This window comes from Panthera onca (genome assembly GCF_046562875.1).
Source record: "Panthera onca isolate mPanOnc1 chromosome E1 unlocalized genomic scaffold, mPanOnc1 haplotype 2 h2.Chr16_ul_1, whole genome shotgun sequence".
Lineage (NCBI taxonomy): Eukaryota > Metazoa > Chordata > Mammalia > Carnivora > Felidae > Panthera > Panthera onca.
The window spans coordinates 1,276,316-1,302,047 of record NW_027675808.1 but is presented as its reverse complement, the minus strand read 5'-3'; the positions used below and the strand labels follow the sequence as shown (position 1 = coordinate 1,302,047).

At 37.8% G+C, this 25,732-nt stretch overlaps 1 protein-coding gene and 1 pseudogene across 1 annotated transcript in view; one reads left to right on the top strand and one right to left on the bottom strand.

The window, feature by feature from the left end:
- LOC144615356 (EF-hand calcium-binding domain-containing protein 13-like) overlaps positions 1-11,578 on the bottom strand; it is a 98,674-nt pseudogene extending 87,096 nt beyond the window's left edge.
- A 1,270-nt stretch (positions 11,579-12,848) lies between these two features.
- LOC144615267 (leucine-rich repeat-containing protein 37A2-like) overlaps positions 12,849-25,732 on the top strand; it is a 344,316-nt gene continuing 331,432 nt past the window's right edge. Inside the window, exon 1 of the mRNA XM_081794690.1 lies at positions 12,849-12,998. The gene's annotated coding sequence lies outside the window, so the exon portion shown is untranslated. The remainder of the gene's footprint in view (positions 12,999-25,732) is intronic.

Sequence of the window (25,732 nt, the reverse complement as noted above, 5' to 3'; positions counted from 1 at the left end):
AGGGCATTGTGTCTCCCAGGTAACCTAGTTTATACAGTGCTAATGAAAGAATGTAAAGGAACACTTCCACCATCTCCCATTCCTTCCTAGGTGACAAGTTTTATTGCGATGTTCTAGAAATAATTATTTTGCCTTTTGTCACTGAACATAAAGGAATAGTGGGATTCTCCATGAGATTATCACCAGATTTGTCAGCAGGAACCTTGCAGGCCAGAAGGCAGTGGTATGGTATATTTAAAATCCTGGGGGCAAAAAAAACCAAAAACAAAAACTTGCCAACCAAGAGTACTCTACCCCCCAAAGCTGTCCTACAGAACCGAAAGACAGATAGTTTCCCAGACGACAAAAAAAAAAAAAAAAAAAGGCTAAAGGAGTTCATCACACTAGATAGACTGACCTTATAAGAAATGTTAAAGTGGGGGTGCCGAGGTGGCTCAGTCGGTTGAACGTCCACCTTCAGCTCAGGTCACGATCGCATAGCTCGTGAGTTCGAGCCCCATGTCAGGTTCTGTGCTCAAAGCTCAGAGCCTGGAGCCTGCTTCAGATTCTGTGTCTCCCTCTCTCTCTGCCCTTCCCTTGCTCACACTGTCTCTCTCTCTCTCTCAAAAATAATAAATAAACATTAAAAAAGAAAAAAGAAATGTTAAAGGGAGTTCTTCAAGCTAAAATGAAAGGATGCTAATTAGTAACATGAAAACAAATGAAAGTGTAAATCTCACTGGTAGAGGTAAACATATAGTTAAATTCAGAATACTGAAATCTTGTAATGGTGGAAGGTAAATCACATATAACTCTCACATAAAGGTTAAAAGATAAATGTATTAAAAACAACAATAATCTGTTAATGGATACACAAATATAAAAAGATGTAAGTGGTGACATCAAAAACAAAATGAGAGTGAGGTGTTAAAATGCTGAACTTTTGTATACATTTGAAGTTAAGTTGTTACCAGTTTAAAATAGGCTTATAAGATGTTTTAAATTTTTTTTTTTTAACGTTTATTTATTTTTGAGACAGAGAGAGACAGAGCATGAATGTGAGTGTCAGAGAGAGGGAGACACAGAATCTGAAACAGGCTCCAGGCTCTGAGCTGTCAGCACAGAGCCCGACGCGGGGCTCAAACTCACGGACCGCGAGATCATGACCTGAGCCGAAGTCGGACGCTTAACCGACTGAGCCACCCAGGCGCCCCAATGTTTTATATAAGCCTTATGGTAACCACAAAGCAGAAACCTACAGTAAATATACAAAAGATAAAAAGAAAGGAATCAAAGTATATCACTAGAAGGGCACCTGGCTGGCTCAGTCAGTGGAACATGTGATTCTTGATCTCGAGGTTGTAAGTTTGAGCCCCACATTGGTTGTAAAGATTACTTAAAAGTTAAAAAATATAATTTTAAGTATATCACTAGAGAAAATCATCAAATCACAAAGGGAGAGAGTAAGAGGAAGAAAGGAACAAAGAAAACAAGCAACCAAGCCAGAAAACAAGCAACAAAATGGCAACAGTAAGTCCATACCTATCAATAATCACCTTCAATGTAAATGGACTAAATTCTCCAATCAAAAGACAGAGTGGCTGAATAGATTAAAAGAAAAAAAAAAAAAGACCCAAATATCTGCTGCCTCCTAGAGACTCCCTGTAGCTTTAAGGACACTTATAGACTGAAAGTGAAGGGATGGAAAAAGATATTCCATGAAAATGGAAACCAAAAGAGGGCAAATCTAGCTATAGTCATATTAGACAAAATAAATTTCAATAAATATTTTTTGTTTTTTGCTTTTTTAATTTTTTTAATGTTTGTTTATTTTTGAGAGAAAGAGACACACAGAGAGTGAGCGGGGGAGGGGCAGAGACAGAGGGAGACACTGAATCCAAAGCAGGCTCCAGGCTCTGAGCTGTCAGCACAGAGAGCAACACGGGGCTCAAACCCATGAACCATGGGATCATGGCCTGAGCGAACGTCAGTCACTTAACCAACTGAGCCACCCAGGCACCCCTCAATACGTGTTTTTTTTTTAATGTTTATTTTTGAGAGAGAGAGACAGAGCATGATTGAGGGAGGGGCAGAGAGAGAGAGGGAGACACAGAATCTGAATCTGAGCTGTCAGCACAGAACCCCATGTGGAGCTCCAATTCACGAACCGTGAGAGCATGAACTGAGCTGAAGTTGGACGCTTAACTGACTGAGCCACCCAGGTGCTCCCATCAATGGATGTTGTTTTTTTTTTAATGTTTATTTATTTTTGAGAGAGACAGAGACAGAATGCAAGTGGGTTAGGGGCAGAAAGACAGGGAGACACAGAACCCGAAGCAGACTCCAGGCTCTGAGCTGTCAGTACAGAGCCTGATGTGGGGCTCAAACCCACGAGCTGTGAGATCATGACCTGAGCCAAAGTCGGACGCTCAACCGACTGAGCCACTCATGTGTCCCTCAATGTATGTTTTTAAGCCAAAAATTACAACAAGAGACAAACAAGAATCATTACATAATGATAAAGGGGTGAATTAATCAAGAGGATATAGCAATTGCAGTGTTTATGTATCCAATATTAGAGCATCTAAACATACAAAACAAATACTAACAGATCTGAAGGGAGAAATAGACAGCAATGCAGCAATAGTAAGGGACACTTAAATACCCCCACTTTCAACAGTAGATAGACTAACTAGAGAAAAATGAAGGAGAACATTGAACTTCAACTATACTGGAAACCAAATGGACCTAACAGACATATAGAGAGCATTCTATCCAACAGCAGCAGCATATACATTCTCCTCAAGCACACATGCAACATTCTCCAGGATAGATAATTTGTTAGGCCACCAAACAAGTCTTTAAAATCTTAAGAAGACTGAAATCATATCAAACATCTTCTGTGACCACAAAGGTATAAAACAAGAAATCAATTACAAGAAAAAAAATGAAAAAAATGACATATGTAGCGATTAAACAATATGTTCCTGAACAACCAATTGGTCAAAGAGAAAATCAAAAGGGAAATAAAAAATACCTGGAGACAAAGTAAATGAAAACACAGTATACCAAAACTTATTGGATGCAGCAAAAGCTGTTCTAAGAAAAATGTTTATAGAGATAAACACCTACATAAAGAAAAAAGAGGGGCACCTGGGTGGCTCAGTTGGTTGAGAGTCCGATCGGCTCAGGTCATGATCTCACATGACAGCTGATAGCACAGAGCCTGGAGCCTGCTTTGGATTCTGTGTCTCCCTCTCTCTCTGCCCCTCCCCCACTCACACTCTGTCTCTGTGTCTCAAAAATGGATAAACGTTAAAAAATAAAACTTAAAAAAAAGAAAAAAGAAAGATCTCGAATAAACAACTTAATTTTATACCTCAAGGAACTGGAAGGGAAAAAGGAACTAAGCCCAAAGTTAATAGAAGGAAGGAAATAACAAAGCTCAGAAATATAGACTAAAAAGACAATAGAAAAGATAAAAGAAGCTAAGAGTTTGTCTTTTGAAAAAATAATCAAAATTGACAAATCTTACTAGACTAAGAAAAAAAGAAAAGTCTCAAATAAAATCAGAAATAAAGAGGAGACATTCAACTGATAACAGAAATACTAAAGCTCATAAGAAATTACTATGAACAATTATATGCCAACAAATTAGATAACCTAAAAGAAATTTATAAATTTCTAGAAACATACAAGACTGAATCATGAAGACATAGAAAATGTGAACAGACCAATTATTAGTAAGGAGATTGAATCAGTAATCAAAGACCTCCCAACAAAGTCCAAGATGGCTTCACTGGTGATTTCTACTAAACATTTAAGAATTAACACCAATCCTTCTCAAACTCTTCCCAAAAACTGAAGAGGAGGGAACACTTCCAAACTTGTTTTATGAGGCCAACACTACGGGTAACAAAACCAGACAAGGACACTACAAGAAAAGAAATCTGCCGTCCAATATCCCTGATAAACATAGATGCAAAAATTCTCAACGCAATATTTCAATAGTACATTATATTAGTACAATATTATTACAATACAATATTAAAACTAATTAGTACAATACAATACTAATATTGTACAGTATTAGTACAATATGCTAATATTTCAATTGTACATTAAGAGGATCATAGACCATGATCTAGTGGGATTTACTTCTGGAATTCAAGGATGGTTCAACATAGGCAAAAAGGTAAATGTGATACCCCACAATATAGGGAAAAACCCATTCTTCTTCTGTGTTTCTCCTTTACTCCTCCATGACTACCACACTCACAACACTTCTGACACCAGATGTGTGAGGTATTCTTCCCCACCACCAAGCAATTCTCTGCCACACCAACTGGGTGTGGCACCAACTGGGTCCTACAATTTACCTCAATTCTAACACTATCTACCTGGATATACTGTCAGATTCCACAGGTTAAGGGATCAGTCCCACAAGACTGCTCCCACCCCACTTGTGCCAATCACAACTCCAGATTGTGACCTGTGCTTCGGACTCATCACCTATAAATGAGAGGCTCCCAAAAGACCCTCCTTGGATTTGATTAATTTGCTAGAAGAGCTCACAGAACTTAGAAAAATAGTTACATATGTTTACCAGTTTATTTTTTAAAATATGATAAAAGATACAGGTGAATAGCCAGATGAAGGGATACATAGGGCAATGTCTGGCAGGATCTTAGCACAGGAGCTTCTGTCCCCAAGGATTTGGGAGGACATCAGCCTCCTGGTATGTGGATGTGTTTACCAACCTGGAAGATCTCTGAATAGGCCTATACTATTGAGATTTTTATGGAGGCTTATTCATGTAGGTAGGATCAATTATTAATTCCATTTCCAGTCCCCTTCCCCTCTCTGGAGAACTTCTAGGTTGGTGAACACATCCACAGACTAGGAGGGTGACACATCCCAACCCCATGGGGACAGAAGCTCCTGTGCTTGGGACCCTCCCAAACCTCACCCAATGAATATCTTCATGTGACTATTCTTCTGTATACTCAGTCATGTCCTTTAATAAACTGCTGAACATAAATGTGTCCCTGAGTTCTGTGAGATGCTCTAGCAATTAATTAAACCTGAGTAGGGGTCATGGGGACCTCTGATTTGTACCCAAGTCAAACAGATTACAAAATCAATAGACAAAAATCAGTTGTATTTCTATACACTAACAAGAAACTATCAGAAAGATAAATTAAGAAAACAATCCCATTTACAATAGCATCAAAAAACAAAATACTTAGAAACAGATTTAACCAAGGAGGTGAAAGATGAGTACACTGAAAACCATAAAACATTAATGAAAAACACTGAAGAAGACACAAATAAATGGCAGGATGTTTTGTGTTTGTGGACTGGAAGAATTAATATTTTTAAAATGTCTTATACTACCCAAAGTGATTTATATATTAAATGCAATTCCTGTCCAAATTCCACTGGCATTTTTTGCACAGAAGTAGAATAAATAATCCTAAAATTTGTATAGAATCACAAGAGACCTCAAAGAGCTAAAGCAATTTTGAAAAGGAAATAGTAACACTTGTAGAACATAGTAAGCTCTTCGACATTGGACAATAATGTTTTGGATTTGACACAAAAAGCAAAGGCAACAAAAGCAAAATTAACAAGCGGGACTACATCAAACTAAAAAGTTTCTGGACAGCAAAGGAAACCATCAGCAAAATGAAAAGGGAATCTATAGAATGGGAGAAAATATTTGCAAACCATATATCTGATGAGTCAATATTCAAATATACAAGGAATTCATACAACTCAATAACATAAATAATCCAATTTTAAAAGGACTTGAATAGACATTTTTCCAAAAAAAGACATACAAATGGCCGACAGGTATATGAAATGGCTCACAATCGCTCATCATCAGGGAAATGCAAATCAAAACCATAATGACGTATCATCTCATACCTGCTAGAATAGCTGTTTTCAAGGAGGCAAGAAACGAGTATTGGCAAGAATGTGGAGGAAAGGAAACACTTGTGCACTGCTGGTGGGAATGTAAATTGGTGCAGCCACTATGGAAAACAATGTGGAGTTTCCTCAAAAAATTAAAAATATAACTACAATATGATCCTGCAATTCCATTTCTGGCTATATATCTGAAGGCAATGAAAACACTCTCAAAGAGATATCTGCACTCCTATATTCATCACAGCATTATTCACAACAGCCAAGGTATGGAAACAATATAAATGTCAATCAACAGATAAATGGCTAAAGATGTGTCATCACACACACACACACACACACACACACACACACACACACACACACAGGAATACTACCCAGCCATGCAACATGGATGGACCTTGAGGGCATCATGTGAAGTAAAACAGGTCAGACATAGAAAGGCAAATACTGGACGATCTTATATATATGTGGACTCTAAAAAAGCCAAATTCATAGAAACAGAGAGTAGAAGGGTGGTTTCCAGGGATGGAGGTGGGGGAAATAAGAAAAGAGAGAGGCTGGTAAAAGGGTAGAAACTTTCAGTTAAAAGATAAATAAGGTCTGTGGGCCTAATGTATAACATGGCTATAGTTGATAACACTATATTGCACAATGGAAATTTGCTAAGAGAGTAGAACCTAAGTGTTCTCACCAACATAGTAAGTAAATAAGGTAAACATGTGAAATGAGTAAAAGGTGGTAATCATTTCACAATGTAAACATATATTAAATCTTCACATTGTAGACTTAAATACATTATTTTGTCAAAAAAGACAAACTTGCAGGCATATGGATAATTGCTCTGCTGTAACTAGAAGCCCATGGTGGCTTATAGGCTTCCACATAGCTGTGAGAGAAATGAGAAAAAAAATGAAAAGAATGGCTACCTAGGAGTTAAAACTATACCAAAAGAAAGGCCACAAATATGCATGATCCTCCACACTTAGTACCTTATGAGAACACAGGAGCTACATTTTTGGTTCTCTCAAGCTTGCAGCAGTATAATTCCATTAAGTGAGTTCAGAGTTTAACTTACCTTTTTTTGTGCTCTAGCCTCAAACCCCTAATTTCATGTGAAATTGTCTTCTGTGTCATTTGAGAAAACTTGATGTCTTTCTTGTTGTCAATATGTCTCGATGGCAAGTTGGTTGCAAGAGAATTACAGCCTTCATCTGATAAATCGCTATTTTCTTCTGCCTGGGGAGTAACCAAGAGCCACAGTCAACCATGTTCTCTTTGCACAGGTAAGTTCAGTATGACCTTCTGGGTCAAATAATTCATTGTAGATAAATATTTTCTCTAAAGTGATGCTACCAGACAGAATTTTGTTGAAAAGGATTTAATTATCAGTGCATTAGTTCACATTAGGTACATGTTCTAAATGTCACCAACTATCCTTAGTGCATTATGTAGCTATAAAATGCCCAGCATTCGTGAACATAGCTAACGGTTGTGGAATCTAGTTCTTAAGGCATCTTTAAACTTACTTCATTAAATTAAAAACTCTTCTCCATGAACATAAGGGAAGGGAAGTGAAAATAATATAAAAACAGGGAGGGGGACGAAACATAAGAGACTCTTAAATATGGAGAACAAACAGAGGGTTACTGGAGGGGTTGTGGGAGGGGAGATGGGTTAAATGGGTAAGGGGCATTAAGGAGTCTCCTCCTGAAATCACTATTGCACTATATGCTAACTAACTTGGATGCAAATTAAAAATATATAAAGTAAAATTTAAAAAAATAATTAAAAAGAAATAAAAACTCTTCTCTACATCCACTATCAAGAGGATGAGAAGACAAGCCACAGACTGAGAGTAAATACTTAGAAAAGACATATCTGATAATGGGCTTTACTCAAAGTACTGTTATTCTGTATATTCAAAAATATATACAAAGAACTCTTAACAATAAGAAAAAGCACAACCCAACTTAAAAATGGGCAAAAGATCTTAACAAAGAAGACGTGCAGATGGCAAACAAGCAAATGAAAAGATCATTTGCTCAACATCATGTCAATAGGAAAGTGCAAATTAAAACATCAAGATACCACTACACATCTGTTAAAATGGCCAAATCCAAAATACTGACAAAACCAAATGCTGGCAAGGATGTGGAGCAAGAGGAACTCTTATTCATTGCTGGTGGGAATGCAAAATGGTACAACCACTTTGAAAGACAGTACTAAACATACTTATACCATATTTTGCAGCAATTACACCTTACTGGTATTTACCAAAGGAGTAGAAAACATATACCCACACAAAAACCTGCACACAGACGTTTAAAACAGCTTTATTCAGAATTGCCAGAACTTGGGGAAAAAAACAGTGCCCTTCAGCAGATGAATGGCAGTAGACTCAGTACATGAACTGTGGTACATCTAGAAAATGGAATACTATCTGGCACTAAAAAGAAAGGAACTATCAAGCCATGAAAAGACATGGAGGAAACTTAAATACATATTGCTAAGTAAAATAAGCCCATCTGCAAAGGCTACATACTATATGATTCCAACTATATGACATTCTGAATAGGTTAAACTATGAAGACTACAGAGACCAGCGGTAGTCAGTGGAGGAGGGAGAAAATGAATAAGCAGAGCACAGAAGATACGTAGGGCAGTGAAACTATTCTATATACTATAATAATGGCTACATGTCACTATACATTTGTCCAAACTCACAGAGTGCACAATACTGAATCAACCCCAATGTAAAGTATGGACTTTGGGTGATAAAGATATGTCCGTGTAGGTTTATTGATTGTAACAAATGTACCACGGTGGTGTAGGATGTTGATAGCGGAGGAGGCTGCACATGTATAGAGGCAGGGAGTATATGGGAACTCCCCACTCAACTTTGCTGTGAATCTAAAACTGCTCTAAAAAATAAAAGTCTATCGAGAAAAAAAATAAAGCAGCTATATTTCTTCTAAACAGACACCTCCCCCTCCAAAAAAGAACTAGGGCCTACGAGCAATGAACATGTTTAGAAAAAGAGGAATGAAGTGAGAAATATACTCTTTTGAAATGCGGCTGTTTGCAGGTCATCTGGGTAGCTCAGTGGGTTAAGCATCCAGCTCTTGGTTTCAGCTTAGGACATGATCTCACAGTTCATGAGTTCGAGCCCTGCATCGGGCTCTTTGCTGACAGTGCAGAGCCTGCTTGGGATTCTCTCTCTCCTTCTCTCTCTCCGCCCCTCCACTGTTCATCCTCACTTTCTCTCTCTCTCTCTCTCTCAAAAATAAAGAAACTTAAAAAAAAAAAAAAAAAACATGGCTGCTTGCTTAAAACAACTGGACTGCATCTAGCTGATCAAAGGTATATTAGTTTTTAACCCCTGAACAAATTACAAAGGCCATGTATAAAGCAGATCACTAAGGGAGTTTAGAGAATCTCTATTTCTACACAAAATGTAAATTAAGGGAACTATTTCAGTGACTTTTAGGGTCTGCATACATTCATCTTACAACAGAGGCACACCTTTAACAACCTGCTTCAAAAAGGCAATCTGATTTGCTGCCCTAATATTTATTAGGAATGATGAAAAGTTTCCTAGAGATGTTGAGAAAAATGACTCAAAACAGAAACCAGGAAAATAAAAGGAGGAAGATCTAAAAAGACAGAGAGGCACAAAAACCTGTTATCAAAGACCAGATGAACAGAAGCAGTCAAATAGTGAACAGAAACTTTGATGATACAGAAAAGGAAGAAAATAATCTCTGAAATTCTGTGGTTAAAGGTGAACTGTCTGTGAAGTATAAACTACACAGTCTAAGGAAGACAAACTGGTATGATATATTAATGCTGTTAATTATTTTAACTTTTAAGAATCAGCTCTTCCAAATCAGCTCATGAGGATACAATCAACTAAGTATTAGGTATAAAAAAGTGGAACAGGTTAATAGACATATCACACTTCTTGGTACTTAGCAAGAAGCCTTGAAATTTTTTTTTTTTTTTTTTTTTTTGCAGGGGTGGGGGGGCGCCTGAGTGGCTCGGTTGGTTAAACATCTGACTTTTGTTTTTAATTTTTTTAATGTTTATTTATTTTTGAGAGAAAAAGAGACACAGATGAGTGGGAGAGAGGCAGAGAGAGAGGAAGACACAGAATCCAAAGCAGGCTCCAGGCTCTGAGCTGTCAGCACATAGCCCGTCGTGGGGCTTGAACCCAAGAACCATGAGATCATGATCTGAACCAAAGATGGATGCTTAACCGACTGAGCTGCCCAGGTGCCCCTAACTTTTGATTTCAGCTCAGGTCATGATCTCACAGTTTGTGAGATCCAGCCTCACACCACGCTGTCTGCTGACAGCACAGAGCCTGCTTGGGATCCTCTCTCTACTTCTCTCTGCCCCTCTCCCACTCATGTTCTCTCTAGTGCACATGTGCTCTCTCTCAAAATAAATCAATAAACGTTAAAAAAATTTTTTTTTAATTTCTTTCGGATTACAGTATAGGTACATGTCATATGGTAGCACCAGATCCATTGAAAGCGTATATTTAAAAGGTTAAGACTCTCAGTTGACAATGTTGAATTTTTCCTGAGCCTTGTGCTCCTGGAAAACAGTGAAGATTAAAGGAATCCCTTCACCCTTTTGTGTTCTGAAAAATGGCTTGCTGCAAGGAATCACCCTTTTCCCCCATAAGCTTTAGATAAAACTCACAGATGCCACCCTTGTTTACCTATGTCAAGGCCAAATATCTTCAAAATTCCTTTTCTTTGCTCTACGAAATGATTTGCTAAACTGTTTTAACCCCACTGATTAATTAGAACAAAAGGATTATTAGCCAAAATGTGGTTAAGCTTTCCTCCTTCCTCCAGGCCCCTAAAATATTCTCTGATCTGTTTATCTCATCATGCCACTCTTTCATCCCACTTCCCCCAATCCAGTTCCTAGCCTTGTTGACTCCTCTCCATGAAAGAAAAGCCATTTTTGCCTAGCCCTTGAGCTCCTTGAAGATCTTATGGTCACAGCCTTCCCTCTCCTATTTCAATAAATAGTCCCTTTCCTCCCTTGGAATAATCCTTTCGAATAAAGTCTCTCCTTACTAAGTCCGGGTTTGTTTTTTGTTTGACACAATACTGGCCAATGGATAAGAACATCTCCTGAATCACAGGGGAGAAGGCTAGAGACACTTGGTATCTTTTAGATTACCTTCTGGTTAGACTCCCACATCATTAATTATGTTACCTACAACCATTTATGTAGGTTTAAATCCTTTATTCTCCTAAAAAATTATCCCAGTCCCCTACCCCGCAAAATACTCTCAACATACACCACAGACCTCTTGATATTGCTGGGATGAAAGTTCATTATATGCCCACTAAAAGAACTCAAAACTCACCTTAGTTATTAAAAGATCCTATAATTATATTGCTCTATGAATCTGCTTACTGATTATGGGTGTGAGATAAATATAAACTAATTTTTTAATGTAAACTATTTTTAAAGAAGAAGAAGAAGAAGCAGCAGCAGCAGCAGCAGCCTTTAGAAACTATTTTTGAAAAAAATACCTGGCAGAATAAAGGTACTTTACTTTCCATTTTTCAGTTTAGAGATAAATTCGGCCCTTGAGGACTCAAAGGTCTTGATGAACAAGTATGAATGAGCACAAAAGGATTTCCTGCCAAAAAAAAAAAAAAGATAAGAAAAAAATCATATGCCTGCTTAAGAGACTTAATTACATTTACCTACCTGGTTATCCCTGTAATGTAACACAGTATAATACCAAATAGATATTCCCCAAGCCATATATGTGTACAAAAACTAGAAAAAGCAGTTAGTAGATTGTAATTCGCAGGAGATCACACTGTACCTTAATTTTACCTTTTGTGGTATAAGAAGTAGAGAAATCCAAAACAAATGACATAAAAGGCAGAGAAATCCAGTTATATTTATTTATTCAAATAAACCCAGAGAAACAGAACTACTAACATAGCAGCAATTCCCAATGTTATTTAATGCTTACTATATACTAGACATTATGATGAACACTTTAACATAAATTATTTCATTTATTCCTTACAGATATTTTTTTAAGGAATTATCATTATCTTTATTTTACAGATGAGGAAAATAAAGACTCAGATCAAGTTGTCCAAGATTATACCGCCAACAAATAGCGGAGTCAGAATTTGAAGTCAGACAGCCTAACTCAAGAGCCATGGTCTTCAGCACCCTATAACATCGCCTCTCAAAAAAATACTATTGTAAACAAAAGATGCCTTAGCCTGTTTTAAATCAAAGATTTCCACATCACATACCAACCAATTTTCAAAATTCCTTGCATTTTCACAGGTTTTTTTTACTTATATCTGAGTTACAGTGGATGTGCTATTTATTACATTGCTAGTTATATTACATTGTTACAATTTTCAGGGTCATTTGCATACCATGAAGTTTTACTGCAAGTATTAATATTCTTAACAGAGATAGTACTTTAAAATCACTTACTTCTGAAATGTTATACTAATTACTGCTGAATGTGGTATGTCCAACATTCCTGGAATTCAAACCATGTTAAAAATCAAATGAAACCTTGTGACAAATAGCCATCTCAGAAGACATTAGGTGGCTATGCAGATTTCCCCAGCAACCCACTCGATGTAACCTCTTCGAGGTCTTCTCTCATGAGCTCAATCTTTACTTAGCAACTATTTGGTATAGTATGGTCTCCACCATTGTTACTGTCTTCACTATTCAACTGGCATTAATCATTTGCCTTGTATTTTTATTTGCCACATATACATCTCCTATATCAACTATAACTTATATTTCATGGATGGACTGAAAGAATGGATTGGTATCTTATCATTCTTTGAATTATTTCTCACAATAACAAGCACAATGCTATTTGTATAAAACAAAGGAAGGAGAGAGGTTCCGGAAGATGGCGGCGTAGGAGGACGCGGGGCTCACAGCGCGTCCTGCCGATCACTTAGATTCCACCTACACCTGCCTAAAGAACCCAGAAAACCGCCAGAGGATTAGCAGAAGGGAGTCTCCGGAGTCAAGCGCAGACTAGAGGCCCACGGAAGAGGGTAGGAAGGGCGGCGAGGCGGTGCGCGCTCCACGGACTGGCGGGAGGGAGCCGGGGCGGAGGGGCGGCTCGCCGGCCAAGCGGAGCCCCCGAGTCTGGCTGGCAAAAGCGGAGGGGCCGGACAGACTGTGTTCCGACAGCAAGCGGGACTTAGCGTCTGGGAGGTCATAAGTTAACAGCTCTGCTCGGAAAGCGGGAAGGCTGGAGGACAAAGGGAAGGAGAGCTGCTGAGCCCCCAGACGGCAGAGCTCAGCTTGGCGGGGAACAAAGGCGCTCGCCAGCGCCATCTCCCCCGCCCATCCCCCAGCCAAAATCCCAAAGGGAACCAGTTCCTGCCAGGGAACTTGCTCGCTCCACGCAAACACCCAACTCTGTGCTTCTGCGGAGACAAACCTCCGGCAGCGGATCTGACTCCCTCCCGCTGCCACAGGGCTCCTCCTGAAGTGGATCACCTAAGGAGAAGCGAGCTAAGCCTGCCCCTCCAGCCCCCGTGCACCTTGCCTACCCACCCCAGCTAATACGCCAGATCCCCAGCAACACAAGCCTGGCAGTGTGCAAGTAGCCCAGACGGGACACGCCACCCCACAGTGAATCCCGCCCCTAGGAGAGGGGAAGAGAAGGCACACACCAGTCTGACTGTGGCCCCAGCGGTGGGCTGGGGGCAGACATCGGGTCGGACTGCGGCCCCGCCCACTAACTCCAGTTATACACCACAGCACAGGGGAAGTGCACTGCAGGTCCTCACCACGCAAGGGACTCTCCAAAATGACCAAACGGAAGAATTCCCCTCAGAAGAATCTCCAGGAAATAACAACAGCTAATGAACTGATCAAAAAGGATTTAAATAATATAACAGAAAGTGAATTTAGAATAATAGTCATAAAATTAATCGCTGGGCTTGAAAACAGTATACAGGACAGCAGAGAATCTCTTGCCACAAAGATCGAGGGACTAAGGAACAGTCACGAGGAGTTGAAAAACGCTTTAAACGAAATGCAAAACAAAATGGAAACCACGATGGCTCGGCTTGAAGAGGCAGAGGAGAGAATAGGTGAACTAGAAGATAAAGTTATGGAGAAAGAGGAAGCTGAAAGAAAGAGAGATTAAAAAATCCAGGAGTATGAGGGGAAAATTAGAGAACTAAGTGATACACTAAAAAAAAATAATATACGCATAATTGGTATCCCAGAGGAGGAAGAGAGAGGGAAAGGTGCTGAAGGGGTACTTGAACAAATTATAGCTGAGAACTTCCCTGAACTGGGGAAGGAAAAAGGCATTGAAATCCAAGAGGCACAGAGAACTCCCTTCAGACGTAACTTGAATCGATCTTCTGCACGACATATCATAGTGAAACTGGCAAAATACAAGGATAAAGAGAAAATTCTGAAAGCAGCAAGGGATAAACGTGCCCTCACATATAAAGGGAGACCTATAAGACTCGTGACTGATCTCTCCTTTGAAACTTGGCAGGCCAGAAAGGCTTGGCACGATATCTACAGTGTGCTAAACAGAAAAAATATGCAGCCGAGAATCCTTTATCCAGCAAGTCTGTCATTTAGAATAGAAGGAGAGATAAAGGTCTTCCCAAACAAACAAAAACTGAAGGAATTTGTCACCACGAAACCAGCCCTACAAGAGATCCTAAGGGGGATCCTGTGAGACAAAGTACCAGAGACATCACTACAAGCATAAAACATACAGACATCACAATGACTCTAAACCCATATCTTTCTATAATAACACTGAATGTAAATGGATTAAATGCGCCAACTAAAAGACATAGGGTATCAGAATGGATAAAAAAGCAAGACCCATCTATTTGCTGTCTACAAGAGACTCATTTTAGAGCTGAGGACACCTTTAGATTGAGAGTGAGGGGATGGAGAACTATTTATCATGCTCCTGGAAGCCAAAAGAAAGCTGGAGTAGCCATACTTATATCAGACAAACTAGACTTTAAATTAAAGGCTGTAACAAGAGATGAAGAAGGGCATTATATAATAATCACAGGGTCTATCCACCAGGAAGAGCTAACTATTATAAATGTCTATGCGCCAAATACCCGAGCCCCCAGATATATAAAACAATTACTCATAAACATAAGCAACCTTATTGATAAGAATGTGGTCATTGCAGGGGACTTTAACACCCCACTTACAGAAATGGATAGATCATCTAGACACACAGTCAATAAAGAAACAAGGGCCCTGAATGATACATTGGATCAGATGGACTTGACAGATCTATTTAGAACTCTGCATCCCAAAGCAACAGAATATACTTTCTTCTCGAGTGCACATGGAACATTCTCCAAGATAGATCATATACTGGGTCACAAAACAGCCCTTCATAAGTTTACAAGAATTGAAATTATACCATGCATACTTTCAGACCACAATGCTATGAAGCTTGAAATCAACCACAGGAAAAAGTCTGGAAAACCTCCAAAAGCATGGAGGTTAAAGAACACCCTACTAACGAATGAGTGGGTCAACCAGGCAATTAGAGAAGAAATTAAAATATATATGGAAACAAGCGAAAATGAAAATACAACAATCCAAACGCTTTGGGACGCAGCGAAGGCAGTCCTGAGAGGAAAATACATTGCAATCCAGGCCTATCTCAAGAAACAAGAAAAATCCCAAATACAAAATCTAACAGCACACCTAAAGGAAATAGAAGCAGAACAGCAAAGGCAGCCTAAACCCAGCAGAAGAAGAGAAATCATAAAGATCAGAGCAGAAATAAACAATATAGAATCTAAAAAAACTGTAGAGCAGATCAACGAAACCAAGAGTTGGTTTTTTGAAAAAATAAACAAAATTGACAAACCTCTAGCCAGGCTTCTCAAAAAGAAAAGGGAGATGACCCAAATAGATAAAATCATGAATGAAAATGGAATGATTACAACCAATCCCTCAGAGATACAAACAATTATCAGGGAATACTATGAAAAATTATATGCCAGCAAATTGGACAACCTGGAAGAAATGGACAAATTCCTAAACACCCACACTCTTCCAAAACTCAATCAGGAGGAAATAGAAAGCTTGAACAGACCCATAACCAGCGAAGAAATCGAATCGGTTATCAAAAATCTCCCAACAAATAAGAGTCCAGGACCAGATGGCTTCCCAGTGGAGTTCTACCAGACATTTAAAGCAGAGATAATACCTATCCTTCTCAAGCTATTCCAAGAAATAGAAAGGGAAGGAAAACTTCCAGACTCATTCTATGAAGCCAGTATTACTTTGATTCCTAAACCAGACAGAGACCCAGTAAAAAAAGAGAACTACAGGCCAATATCCCTGATGAATATGGATGCAAAAATTCTTAATAAGATACTAGCAAATCGAATTCAACAGCATATAAAAAGAATTATTCACCATGATCAAGTGGGATTCATTCCTGGGATGCAGGGCTGGTTCAACATTCGCAAATCGATCAACGTGATACATCACATTAACAAAAAAAAAGAGAAGAACCATATGATCCTGTCAATCGATGCAGAAAAGGCCTTTGACAAAATCCAGCACCCTTTCTTAATAAAAACCCTCGAGAAAGTCGGGATAGAAGGAACATACTTAAAGATCATAAAGGCCATTTATGAAAAGCCCACAGCTAACATCATCCTCAACGGGGAAAAACTGAGAGCTTTTTCCCTGAGATCAGGAACACGACAGGGATGCCCACTGTCACCGCTGTTGTTTAACATAGTGCTGGAAGTTCTAGCATCAGCAATCAGACAACAAAGGAAATCAAAGGCATCAAAATTGGCAAAGATGAAGTCAAGCTTTCGCTTTTTGCAGATGACATGATATTATACATGGAAAATCCGATAGACTCCACCAAAAGTCTGCTAGAACTGATACATGAATTCAGCAAAGTTGCAGGATACAAAATCAATGTGCAGAAATCAGTTGCATTCTTATACACTAACAACGAAGCAACAGAAAGACAAATGAAGAAACTGATCCCATTCACAATTGCACCAAGAAGCATAAAATACCTAGGAATAAATCTAACCAAAGATGTAAAAGATCTGTATGCTGAAAACTATAGAAAGCTTATGCAGGTAATTGAAGAAGATATAAAGAAATGGAAAGACATTCCCTGCTCATGGATTGGAAGAATAAATATTGTCAAAATGTCAATACTACCCAAAGCTATCTACACATTCAATGCAATCCCAATCAAAATTGCACCAGCATTCTTCTCGAAACTAGAACAAGCAATCCTAAAATTCATATGGAACCACAAAAGGCCCCGAATAGCCAAAGTGATTTTAAAGAAGAAGACCAAAGCAGGAGGCATCACAATCCCAGACTTTAGCCTCTACTACAAAGCTGTCATCATCAAGACAGCATAGTATTGGCATAAAAACAGACACATAGACCAATGGAATAGAATAGAAACCCCAGAACTAGACCCACAAACGTATGGCCAACTCATCTTTGACAAAGCAGGAAAGAACATCCAATGGAAAAAAGACAGTCTCTTTAACAAATGGTGCTGGGAGAACTGGACAGCAACATGCAGAAGGTTGAAACTAGACCACTTTCTCACACCATTCACAAAAATAAACTCAAAATGGATAAACGACCTGAATGTGAGACAGGAAACCATCAAAACCTTAGAGGAGAAAGCAGGAAAAGACCTCTCTGACCTCAGCCGTAGCAATCTCTTACTCGGCACATCCCCAAAGGCAAGGGAATTAAAAGCAAAAGTGAATTACTGGGACCTTATGAAGATAAAAAGCTTCTGCACAGCAAAGGAAACAACCAACAAAACTAAAAGGCAACCAACGGAATGGGAAAAGATATTTGCAAATGACACATCGGACAAAGGGCTAGTATCCAAAATCTATAAAGAGCTCATCAAACTCCACACCCGAAAAACAAATAACCCAGTGAAGAAATGGGCAGAAAACATGAATAGACACTTCTCTAAAGAAGACATCCGGATGGCCAACAGGCACATGAAAAGATGTTCAACGTCGCTCCTTATCAGGGAAATACAAATCAAAACCACACTGAGATACCACCTCACGCCAGTCAGACTGGCCAAAATGAAGAAATCAGGAGACTATAGATGCTGGAGAGGATGTGGAGAAACAGGAACCCTCTTGCACTGTTGGTGGGAATGCAAATTGGTGCAGCCGCTCTGGAAAGCAGTGTGGAGGTTCCTCAGAAAATTAAAAATAGACCTACCCTATGACCCAGCAATAGCACTGCTAGGAATTTATCCAAGGGATACAGGAGTACTGATGCATAGGGGCACCTGTACCCCAATGTTTATAGCGGCACTCTCAACAATAGCCAAATTATGGAAAGAGCCTAAATGTCCATCAACTGATGAATGGAGAAAGAAATTGTGGTTTATATACACAATGGAATACTACGTGGCAATGAGAAAAAATGAAATATGGCCTTTTGTAGCAACATGGATGGAACTGGAGAGTGTGATGCTAAGTGAAATAAGCCATACAGAGAAAGACAGATACCATATGGTTTCACTCTTATGTGGATCCTGAGAAACATCACAGAAACCCACGGGGGAGGGGAAGGGAAAAAAAAAAAAAAAAAAAAAAAAGAGGTTAGAGTGGGAGAGAGCCAAAGCATAAGAGACTGTTAAAAACTGAGAACAAACTGAGGGTTGATGGGGGGTGGGAGGGAGGGCAGGGTGGGTGATGGGTATTGAGGAGGGCACCTTTTGGGATGAGCACTGGGTGTTGTATGGAAACCAATTTGACAGTAAATTTCATATATTAAAAAATAAAAAAAATAAAAAAAAAGAACTATGTAAAAAAAAAAAAAAGAATAATTTTAACAAAAGAAGTACAAAACTTATACTCTGGAGACTATAAACCATTATAGAAAGAAATTAAATAAGACCTAAATAAATGAAAAGACATCCTATGTTTATGGATTGGAAGACTTAATACTGTGAATGTGACAATATTCCCTAAACTGATCCATGGAGTCAATACATTCTTATAAAAAATTCCAGCTGGTTTGTTTGCAGAAACTGATGAGGTGGTCCTAATATTCATATGGTAAAGCTCAGGCTCCAAAAAGCAAAAATAATCTTAAAAAGGAAAAAGAAGTAGGGGACTCACACTTTTCAGTTTAAACTACAAAGTGACAGTAATCAAGACAGTGAGGTACTGGCATAAAACTAGATATATAGATTAATGGAATAGAATTTACAATCCAGAAATAAACCTTCCAATGTTTGGTCAGCTGATTTTTGACAAAGGTACTTGCACATTCAATGAAGAAAGAACAGTGTTTTTAATAAATGGTGCTGGGACAACTGGACAGTCACATGCAAAGAGAATATTCTTTTGGATCCCTATCTCACATTTTATACAAAAAGTAACTCAAAATGGATCAAAGACCTAATTATAAGTGTTAAAACTATAAAAATGTTGAAAGAAAACATAACTGTAAATTTTCTTAACCTTAGATTAGACGTTTTTTTAATATATGACACCCAAACACAAGCAACAAAAGAAAAAGTTATACCCTGGACATCATCAAAGTTAAAAATCTTTTGTGCATCAAGGAACACTGTCAAGAAAGTAAAAAGATAATTCACAGGACAGGAGAAAACTTTTGCAATCATGTATCTGATAAGGAACTTATATCTAGAAAATATAAGGGACTTGTATCTAGAATGTATAAAGAACTTCTACGATTCAATAATAAGAAGATAACCAAATTTAAAAACGGATGAGGGTTATGAGTGGATTTTTCTCCAAAGGAGGTATACGTTTAGCCAATATTCACATGAAAAGATGCTTAACATCATTAGCAATCAGGGTAATGCAAGTCGAAACCAGATAAGATACCACCTCATACCCACTAAGATATTATCAAAGGACAGAAGTAACAAGTGTTGACCAGGATGTGGAGGAACTGGGACTCTGATGCACCGCTGGTGGAAATGGAAAGTAATGCAGCCTCTTTGGAAAACAGCCTGCACTTCCTCAAAAGGTGAAACACAGAATTACCATATGACCCAACAATTTCTCTCTTAGGTATATACCCAAGACAAATGAAAATATATACCCATGTAAAAACTTGTACATGAACGTTCATAGGAGAATTATTCATAATAGCTAAAATGTGGAAACAATCCAAATGCGTATCAACCGATGAATGGATAAATAAAATGTGTTATATCCATAGAATAGCCTATTTTTCAGCAGTGAAAAGAAACAAAGTACAGTTGACTTTAGAAAAACAGAGGTTTGAACTGTGCAGGTCCATTTATACGTGGTTTTTTTTTTTATAGTATAGCACTGTAAATGTATTTCCTCTTCCTTAGGATTTTCTTAAATTATTTTTTTAATGTTGATTTAGTTTTGAGAGAGAGCTGTCAGCACAGATCCTGATGCAGGGCTCGAACCCACAAACCATGAGATCATGACCTGAGCTCAAGTCAGACGCTTAACTGACTGAGCCACCCAGGTGCCCCACCTTATGATTTTCTTATTAGCATTTTATTTTCTCTGGCTTACCTATTGTAAGAATAGGGTATATAATACATATAACAACAAAATGTATGTTAATTGACTTTATGTTATCAGTTAGGCTTCTTCTGGTCATCAGTAAGCAATTAGCAGTTAAGTTTTTGGAGAGTCAAAAGTTATACACAGATTTTTGACTGCACAGGGAGTCAGCGCTCTTTACCCCTGTGTTGTTCAAGCATCAACTGTATTAATACATAACAGGACAGAGATAAACCTGGAAAACATTATGTTAAGTGAAACTAGTCACTACGGACCACATATTATATGATTCTATTTATGTGGAATATCCAGAATAGGGAAACTGATGGAGACAGAAAATAGATTAGTGGTTGCCCAGGGCTGAGGGAGATGGAGAAATTGGGAGGTGACTGTTAATAGGTATGGAATATCTTTCTGGGATAATAAAAATGTTCTAAAATTGATTGTTGTGATGAATGTGGTGAATACATCAGAATTCACTTAATTGTATGCTATATTGGGTTACTTGTACAATATGTGGATGATAACTCAGTAGTACCATTATAAATATTTCACTTATGGGGTGCCTGGATGACTCAGGTGGCTAAGCGTCTGACTTCGGCTCAGGTCGTGATCTCGCAGTTTGTGAGTTTGAGCCTCGCGTCAGGCTCTGTGCTGACAACTCAGAGTCTGGAGCCTGCTTCGGATTCTGTGTCTCCCTCTCTCTCTCTGCCCCTCCCCTGCTCGTGCTCTATCACTCTGTGTCTCTCAAAAAAAAAAAAACATTAAAAATTTTTTAAAAAATGTTTCACCTAAAATTTTCATCTTTATAGAACAGTGAAATTAAGGAAGAGAAGGCTTTTTCAATATGATAAGCTGGTCCCCTTGAGTGGGCCTACTGTACTGTACAAATATCTCTTTCCTTTCTTTTTAATTCTTTTATTTTTAATTTCTTCCATTGCCCGCTTATCCCTCTCTTTTTCCTTCTTATGGTATAAGCCCCGAAGGGTGACAGTAGACATTTGTTGGCTCTGATGGCAACTTACATCTGAGGAGTTGCTTGGCTTCTAAAATAAACTCTAAACGACACTTACTGTTTTAAGATGTAGCTTACATTTTAGTTTTTTAAAAATGTTCCATCATGTTTGAGAAGAAGTGAAACTTTTCATGCAGATCTGTAAAAATCTAATTTCCCTGGAAGCTCCCACAGACACTTGTATGACTCACCATCAATTGGCAGGATTTTCAGCAGCTTCTCTAGTTCCTTATCTGTGAGCTCAATTCCGAGATTTCCCAGAACATTTTTTAGCTCACTAGATTCAATCTTCTCACCTTTGAAAATAAGAAATTTGGTATACATCTTCATTTCAGATAGCGGTAATCATTTCTTTTTTTTTAAAGTTTTTAAATGTTTTATCACTTATTTTTGAGAGAGAGAGCAAGTGGGCAAGGGGCAGAGAGAGAGGGAGACACAGAATCTGAAGCAGGCTCCAGGCCCTGAGCTGTCAGCACAGAGCCTGATGCGGGGCTTGAACTCACAAGCTGCGAGATCATGACCTGAGCTGAAGTCGGACGATTAACCGACTGAGCCACCCAGGCGCCTCCAGATAATAGTAATTATTTCTAATGAAAAAAGTTATTTTAGGATAATTAATACCATCTCCTTGTTTTCAGACTGAAAACTACAGTAATAAAAACAAACAAACATTTTCAACTACAGAATCAATGTAGATGATAGGTCAAATTTATTTTCTTAATGTGAACAAGAGAGTCTTCTAAAATCAGGACAGACTACTTTCAGATTGAAATTTGATCTATTAATTAAAAAAATAGATGCTTATATGAATTTTTCTTTGAAAAAGTATTTTAATTTAAAAAATAAGAATTATATGATAAATACAATAAATTCATTACTTCCATCAATTTTAGGCTTCACTCTCTAATTTGCTGTGCCATTCTATACTGTGGTTATTAAACACTGGCGAAGTGAATTACATTATTGGCATAAACAACAGAGATTGTAGAATTTGAAAGCAAGAAATCGTATGGTAATTTCATTGCAAAATCAGATAATTTTATATCAATACATGTAACACTAGAAGCAAATATTTCATTAATAAATATAGAGAAATGCCAGAATTTACAAGTCAGTGATGAAGTACCAGGAAATATTAGCAAAAACCAAAATTTAATGTAGATAATTGGAATCCTAATTTTATAGTAACTTTTCAGTCACCTGTAAAATCTGTGATGTTTTCCATCAGTGTTTCTAGAGGAATTTTCTCATCAACTATAAGAGAAGATAAAATCGCAGTATATTATAGATCCCATATATTATGGATCTCATATATTATATAGACTTCAAATATTACATTCTAGATATAATACAAAAGTTTGTGGGAAAACATGGGAAGAACTATAACAGTTGCACTTAACTATGTGTCAGGCCCCATCATAATTGCTAATATTTATTTAAACAAATATTTTTGAACACACTTTTTAGATTATTATTCTACTCAACTTTTATTCTAAGACAAGCATGAATAACAAGAAAATTCTAAACATGAAAACCACGCTATCGCAATGGTGCAGTTTGGCCTATAATATCTCAAATTTATTTGTGTTAGTAAGGGGAAGTTACTTAGAAGTGAATGTGTCTAAAGAATCTGCATTCTTGTATTCAAAACTGGAAAGACTCAACTACTAAACATGATACTTACAGAGAACATAAAAGTCATACATATCACACATATAAAAAACTGGTTTAATTTTGACTTTGTTAACTGGATACTCATAACCTCAAATGACATTCTCTGTGTTTTAGTCATTGATATGGTGTCTCACACTGCTCTTGGGCCTTCCCTTTTCCCTATGAAAAAGGGCATTCCCCCCCCCCCACCCAAGTTTCTTGTAATTAACCTCTCTCTAGGGTTAACTAGTATATATGATAATATGCTTACCACCAACATGCATGTTTTCAGCCAGATCTTTAAGTTCCGTATCTGCAAGCTTTATCCCCAGGTTGTTCAGAACAGTGCCCAGGTTGTTCATATTGACCTTCCCACCTAAGAAAAGTGACAGTCCATAAAGAATATTAAATGACTTCAAAAGAGAAGTTCTTACACTTTTTTGATACACATATCCCATTGTGAATTTCTTAAGCAGTAGATCATTATTCACAAAATTTGCTTCGGACCAAACAGAAAATGTTTGCTCTAAAGTGAAAAAAATAAATTAATGTTCAACAATTTTAGCACAGAGACAAAATATTTTAAGCAGTCAATTACAAATTTAGAACTATGGCTACTTCCCTTGAGACTTGTCTTGGGGACCAGCCTACAGAAACACAAGGTTTTAAATGGCATTTAATACTGAAATTAGTTTGAGAATTAGGTACAGAAATATGGGCTCAGAGTACAGAAAAGTCTCTCAAGAAATGGATGAAAAAGGGAAGAAAGAGATTGAGTTGTGGCCAAAAAGGGGTGTGGAGAGTTCTAGTTTGCTTATTTTATAGGATGGTGTATGTTGAACATGTAAATGGGCTGAAGAGGTTGAAAATGGCCAGTGGGGCAAGGTCTTAAAAGATATGGGAGACAGTGGAGTCAAGGGCATCCTGGTAAGCTTTGAGGAGGAAGAGGGACTTCTCACTCATCCTTTATACTAACATGGGTGTGCTTAAAGATACCTGAATAGGGAGGGATTGAAGATGTAAAGCTGAGGGCTATCACTCTTGCCAGCCTCAATTTTCTTAATGAATTAAAAAAAATCTGGTTGAAAAAAATGATGTTCAATGAATGCTTAGGGAATTCTGGTACTGGAGGCAAACATTATGTAGTTCTAAACAATAGTAGGTTGACTTTTGATGAATGAACTTCCAATTTAGTTTTTTCTATTTATTAAGTTCTCTGAATCACTGCTAATCATTTATATTTTTTCCCATGTAAACATGAAATTTGATATTTCTCTTCCTGAAAATTTCGAATATGACAAGAAAGTGTGGTGCTTTACTTCCAAGATAGAACATCAGATTCAACTGCTAAAATAAAGATTGAGGTCCAAAAAAGCATACATTTGCAATCAGTACATATGACAGATGGCAGCATTCAAATTCATATCTTGGAAACAGTATAAAATGAAGATCTCATATTCATTTGTATTCTTATTATGTTTCTCACTCACCTTTAAGGGACTTCACACCATCTAGCAACCTGTTTTTAAAGACCTTGTTATCATCTATAAAAAAGAACACAATTAAGGTCATAGAGAAATGATGTGGCTATTCACTAAAACTCTAGTAAAACTGAGATTTTCATGATTTGCCCTAGAAACTTCCCTCATTAAAATAAAGTTTGAGAGAAAATTAGGGAAAGTTTATAATATGGTAAGTCTATCTAAAATTTAGCATACAAGGCACTCTATAACATGCACAGCTTTTTTGGAAAATATCACCTCTGACCTTTTATCCCCTTCCGGTCTAACACCACTTCTTTCCCTTGGTTGCTTCCCACAACTGCCTATAGGTATCTAAAAAGGTAAGGGTAGCCTCAGAAATGTAGTCCCCTTGATGGCATGAGTCAGCATCATGGGGATGATTATTCCAAAACAGAGAGTTAAACTGCATAGATGGAAATTTCCCTCTACAATAAGTGAACATTTAAATTATTTTGTTTGGCATTTGCTTGTTTATTTACTGTTGCATCTTAGCAAATGGGGATAGTTTGAGTTTCTAAAAAAAAAAAAAAAAAAGCTTAAGAGGGGACAAAACAAACACGGGGTAAAAAAGAAAGGCAAACCAAGAAACAGACTCCTAACTATAGGGAACAAACTGATGGTCACCAGAGGGGAAGATGGTGAGGGAAGGGTGACACGGGTGATGGGGATGAAGGAGGGCACTTGTGATGAGCACAGGGTGATGTGTGGATGTGTTGAATCACCAAATTGTACACCTGAAACTAGTATTACACTGTATGTTAACTAACTGGAATTTAAATTAAAAAATCTTTAAAAGCTTCAAAGAACACTTTAAGGTCACATCAGTATATAAATGCCTACCATTGAAAGGCAGATTTTTCAGCAGCTTCAAACGTTCCTTATCTGTGAACTCTATTCCCATGTTTTTCAGAATAGCTTTCACATCTTTGACATCAACCTCCCCTCCTTAAAAAAATAGACATCATTACATATACGAATTTAAAGGATCATCTAATGACTCCAAACAGGGAAAATTAATCTATGGCTAT